Source organism: Geospiza fortis, unplaced genomic scaffold (genome assembly GCF_000277835.1).
Source record: "Geospiza fortis unplaced genomic scaffold, GeoFor_1.0 scaffold112, whole genome shotgun sequence".
In the NCBI taxonomy this organism is placed as follows: domain Eukaryota; kingdom Metazoa; phylum Chordata; class Aves; order Passeriformes; family Thraupidae; genus Geospiza; species Geospiza fortis.
This window is the reverse complement of record NW_005054298.1, coordinates 12,489,864-12,495,875: the sequence shown is the minus strand read 5'-3', so window position 1 is coordinate 12,495,875 and position 6,012 is coordinate 12,489,864.

Here is a 6,012-nt window from a genome sequence, read left to right as displayed (position 1 = left end):
GTGCCCCCGCGGGAGCGCGGCGGGCTCGGGGAAACATGGCATCGGCTCCGGCCGGCAGCGGGAGCGCCGCTCGCTCGGGCTGGATCCGCGGATGCTTTTTGTTTCGCCAGGAGGAGACCTTTCCTTGTGGCATTTAGGCTGCGCTCTATGCAGCGTTTTCGAGAGGGGCTCTGTGTTTTGCCGTAGCGCTAAATGCGTAACCTCAAAGATGGGGAGGGAAAGGAGACGGACACTCGCCCCTCATCTTCACCAGCATCGCGTGACAGTCGCTGCTCGCTGTGCTGACCTTGAGCTCCTCGTTTTGGAATGGTGGTTCAGCCACACGGCCTCCAAAGATTGTGCCGATCTGCTGGGGGTGGGGGGGATTTCTGAATCCCGGGAGCCCTTTCGCTGCTCTCCGCCCACCCCTGTGCCGGCAGAAGGTGCCAGGAATATGCAATGGATACTTTTCCTGTTCATCTCTCTGGCATGCTGCGTCTGATGCCAGCTGCCCGCTCTGGGGCGGGATTATCGGGCGTTTTACGCAGGGACATTGATCAGCTGCTTTTATTGCGGGCGCGCTCGTCTTGGTTTTCAGTGGTTTGCTGTGAGATGACATTGACTGAATAAGGACTGGTGCATCTTTGAGGGAGGGCGGGCGAGCAGATCTGCCCACTGCTGCTCGTGTTCCCTGGGAGTTATCTTTAGCAGCTAGATTTAATCTAGAAGGGCTGGGATTAAATGCAGTGCTGGCCTGAGCGTTGTACCAATCTCTGACACTGCTCAAAAATGCTGCTGGATCAGAATGGCAGCCCAAACCACTTTTATTTAATGTTGCCCATGCTGCATCCACTACTTTTAGCTCGCTTGCTGAGACTAGGAGCATCCCTTGAACTTGTCTGACTGCTTGTAAAATTCCCCAATGACTACCGGATCCAGCATGGAACTGCAGCAAAGTCCTGGCTCACTCTGTACACAAGAGTGAACATGGCCACATCTGTGGTTTTCTTGATCCCACTTTTGTTCCAGAGGGGACAGGACAGGGAATCTGGTCCACCTTGAACTCATCACAGATGCTAAACTTCATTCTGTGTTAGCCACCAGATGGCAACCATATTTGTAGTTAACATTAGGGTAGGTGGTAGAGCTCCTGGGCCTGCTGATGGAGTTATTATATTTAGTGGTGCAGCTTGGAACCAAGCATGTCCTGCCAAGCCCTGCCCTGTCTCTTATCAAACACACACAGGTTCTTTTCCTAAGCAGGATTTTCCACAAATTTCTGTCTGCTGTTGATCTAGCTCACTTCCTTGCTCACTCCCTGGTGGTGTTTGTGGACCTAGGAATGACAATAATAATTGAGAGTTAGCTGTGTATTGCAGGTGATTTGCACGATCTGAAAGCAGTTGTTTGTCTCTCTGGGAAGAGAAAAGCACAGCTTGTTTTCCTCTAAGGAGAAAAGGAAAACCATCCCAAAGCACTTGCTAACACAAATTTTAGATCCTTCAGTTGTTGCTACCCTGATGCAAACAGTACAACTTAAATCTCTGGGCTCTCAAAAAAAAGAAAAAATGGCATTGCTAGCTTCATCTGACTTGCTTCTTCATACTGCTGCAGGATTCTCTCTAACAGCTCTTCTTTTGTGAAGCATTCAGTATTTTACCCATAAAGGACGGACTTTCACTGGGGAATACATGTCAGTGTTAGCTTTCAGGTTGTGAGGAGAGATACAGCTGAAATGGAAGTGATGTGGAAGCACCAGTGGTTATGACACTCTACACTTGTGGTATTTAGTTATAAACTGAGTTACTGTGTTTAGCAGGAAGGGTGAACCGTGGGTCAGGAGATAAGGACCGGGTGTTAAATAATCTAAAAAAACGGTGAGCGCAAGCATGCAGAGGTGGATCTGCTAACAACTTAAAAATGTTAGATTTTTTTGTGAATATATTTTGGCTAGGGTCGAACTTCTTCTTTTTGAGGTTTAAACAAGCTGACTGTTCCTTTTCCATATCGAATTTTCATTTGAATCAAGGATAAAAAAGTACTTCCCTTGAGAGTATCTCCCTGTCAACGTGAGCCCTGAGGCTTTGACCTCAGCAGTTTTCTTCCTGGTGAATTTCAGCCTTGTGCTAAGCAAAGAATGATGTCTTTTTGTTCAGTGCAGAATTCACATTGAAACACTGTACACATCCTTTTTTCCCTTCTGAGATGCCTATTATGTAAACTATGTAAGATATTCCTTCAGAAGTGCTGTTTGTTTTGAGCCTTTCAGCAAAACTGTTGGCTATTTTTGGAAGACACTCGAGTAATCCCACAGGAAATATACGATGGAATGGTCGACTGTGCTTTTTACGAAGGGGATGGACACCCATTTAACCTCCATCTCTACTCAGAGGCAGCCTCAAGTACAATACTGGGCAATAATTTGCCAATTGTCCAGTGAAATGTACCAAATAAGTTGGTGCTGCTATCCAGAGGAACGCACCTTGCAGAAGGAACTCATGCAACTGTTTCTAACTCATATCACCTTTTTCAACTAATTAGGATATTTAGACTGGAAATCATGATCTATTAATCCTAAATTTAGCTGAAGAATTTTTGGACTGAGCTGTTGAGCTCTGGACTTTTCATAATTCTAAACTTCTTAAGTATGAGTAAAAAATGTAATGCCCCCACTGTCATGGTGTCTTAGAGGGAGCCTGGTGTTTGCAGCTCTTTTAAACTCTTCCAGTGAGGCTATGGAGTTTCTTTTTTATTCTGTATGTCTGTAATCCACTATATTGGTTAAAGTTTGTGTTTTATCTTAACACTTTGGAATATTTTAAAAAATCTCCCCAGTTTCCCCAATTCCCATTTTCCTCTAATAATGTCCTGTTTCTGGATGTGTCTATCTGCATGTGCACGTTTCTGCTTTGAGCAAATTCAAACAGCATCTTGGTGACTTGATGCCATCCTGGGGTGAGGGTGACTCTGTGTGGTTCCAGCAGGGAGCTGAGCTCAGGGAGCAAAGAGTTGGGGTTTAGTAGCTTGGCTGGCAGTGTCCTTGTCACAGGATCAGGCTCTTTGCTTTCCTTCTGCATGTCAGGTGGAGGTTCAGTGTGGGAAGATGTACTGGCCATATGGGCACCAACTGTTGATTTAAGTTGCATACAGGTTGATAGCTTTGTCTGAGGAGATGAACTGTGAAGTTGACATCAGAAAAAATAAAAAAAAAGTCTTTTTTCCCTTGTAAGCTTTTTTTTTTTAATGTGGAGAGGAGCAGAAAGGAATGAACTTATTGTTGCTTAGACTGAGTGTGGGAAATTCTTATCCTGTAGTAGTGGTGGTCTCTTACTCTCTTTTTGTTACAAAGCTGGGCAAAATGAGGAGTCTGTGTTCTGTGACATGAACAGGCTGTTGTATTTTGTCATGGGTTTCTTCTGATGTAGCAACAAACCAAGGCATCCCCTTTCCTCCCTCTCCATCCCCGACCAAAGGGGAAGGCTTTGCTTTCCACGTGGGACCTGGCAAAGCTTAGTTTGGAAATCCCAACTCCCTTGTGTTAGGGGGTCACATTTAGGTCATAGACTGCCGTTTATAGTCACAGACTCCGGCTTGCCTGTTGCCATGAAATGTCACTTTGTTTTCCTGTTCTCGGCTTTGTTAATTCCACTGACGTTTACCCACATGTGTTTGAAGTTTTCCCAGGTTAAACCATCTGTCAGAGCAAAGTTCTGCTCTCCTCTGGCTGCACAGGCCAAGGAGGCTGCGCTGCAGTCTTGGTCTCACAGGTTGCGGTTTGGGTGGAACTGGGTTTGCATGGTTTGCATTTTGAGTTTGCCCTGATAAGACATTTTTTGTCCTTCTAAATCAAGCTCCAAGAGGTGGAGCATTGCAGAAGGAAACACCTGGAATAAAATTTCAGCCCTGTTGAAGCAGGTGAGAGTCCATACTAGTGAACAATACCCAAGTACCTTAAAGCAAATTTAAATACAGCTGTTTACAGGATTCACCTGTCAGAGGCTCCCTGCTCTGTAGAAACTCTGCAGGTGGGGAGGGAGCCTTTCTATGTAAATGGTAGATGCAGAAAGCTCTCTTATTGGGAAGTAGTAACCCATCTACCTACTTGAGAGAAGTTCTTTATTGGTTTTCCTTTGGGATCCTTCTGTCTCTGCAAAGCTTCTATGGTTATTTCTTGCCTTTGCATTGGGTAGGATGGTTTGGTGGCAGTCTGCCTTCTTGTGCCAGTGAAGAACAAATAGCCTGAAGAGCTACAAGTATTGTTTGCCTACTGATCTGGCAGGAAAATTGATGTGTTTTTTTTTTTTTTCCTGAGGGACTCCCCAGATGACAAAGATGGGGCTTTTTACTTTGTTAGCTTGCTTTCTTAAGAATGCAGGGCTTAGGGGATGGGTAGAGTCTCAAAGGTACTTCATGCCTAAAGGTTGCTGGAAAACAGGCACTGGATACAGCAGGAAGATCTGAATTAATGCCCCTAATGTTCAGATGATTCCAGTATGAGCTCAGACTATATTACTGGTATCAGATAATCTGCATGGTACAGGGAGGAGGTGAAATAAGAAACCAGGCTCCACATGTCTCCTTGCCCATGGAATGGTTTGACTGGCAGGGCACTTACAGCGCTGTGCTGAAGGTGCCCTTCTGTCTGGCTATTGGCAACAGATTTCTTATGTGAAGCAGAATCTCATGGATGGATGAATTTTCTGATTGGAAAAGGCTCAACCCTATTCCTTGTCATTTTATCTTCCCTGTAAGTTCTAGTCTTGCAAACAGTGAGATCAGGTTTATGAAGCAGGATCTGGAAGATCTTTTTCTCTGTGGACTTTTAAAGAAGCTCTAGGCCATGCAGAGTGTTACAGATCTCATCTCTCAGGGGGTGACATCAAAGCTTGTCTGGCCTCTCCCTCTGTCCTGCATGCTGTTAGGAAGGGTTTGTATTTCCAGGCACAGATGTTTGTTTTCTTTCCAACACCATGATTGTTCTTTGCACATGGCTGTAGCCGAGCCATTGGGGAAAGCTGGGTGCAGCCTGAGATGTTCAGCATCTAACTGGACTAGGGCCTTTGGGAATAACACAAGTTTTCCTTTGTTCATGACTCTCTAGACAGAGACACAAGACCCTGTTGCTTGGGATCAAATGTATGATAAAGCTCTGGTCCTAGAAACACTTGGAATGACAAGAGGGTCCCTTAGGTTAACAGGTGTTAGAGTGGCTATTTTTTTTCTGCTGTTGTGATGGTGACCAGACACCTGAGCTGCCCGTGGTGTGAGTTCTGCCGCTTTGCAAGGATCATCTTACAGCCCTGGCTGCCTACCTGTGCACAGAGGGGTCAGCCTGTCTTCCCAGAGGTTCTGTGCTGGCACCCTGACTGCTCACAAAGCCAGACTCAGTTTGCCAAGCAGAGCAGGCAGGGCTGTCACCCTGAGCTGGCCACAGCTCAGCCCCTACCTGGGCTGGCCCATTCAGGGTGTGCAGACCAGCAGCTTCTAATGGGGTAAGACTGTATTAATGCTGGCCAGGAGACTGTGCATTCTCTACCCCAGAGCAATGAGATGGGAACAAACATTAAATATTAATAAAGCCTCCATGGAGCACTGCTGGCAGGTAGAATAGTGCAAAAAGGTCCATTCTGACTTCAGGCTGTTTTAGCCTTCTCTTGAGGAACTGTTTACTTGGATTTCTCCAGCAACTACAATATTGAATGCATGAGTGCCACCAAACCTGAGCCATTCTGATGTCCCTTCTGCTGATCTAAAAGGGGACATCTCTCACAGGAAGGGGTTGGGAGAGAGAAGAAAGTAATTTCCATTTTCTTGCTAGTTAAAATCAGTTTTAAATATAGTATTAGTTGAGTACTTAATACTATCAGAATGGGAGAGGGGAACCCCTGCAAATTTGCCTGAGCTATTGCCAGTGGCACAGGGGATGAAAAAATCTTGTCAGGTGTCTGCTCAGCAGGTGCATCCAAGTGGCTGGTGAACCTCAGACTGTTCAGGTTTCCCTGGGCACTTTCCTAGCCTCTGAAGCCATTTGAT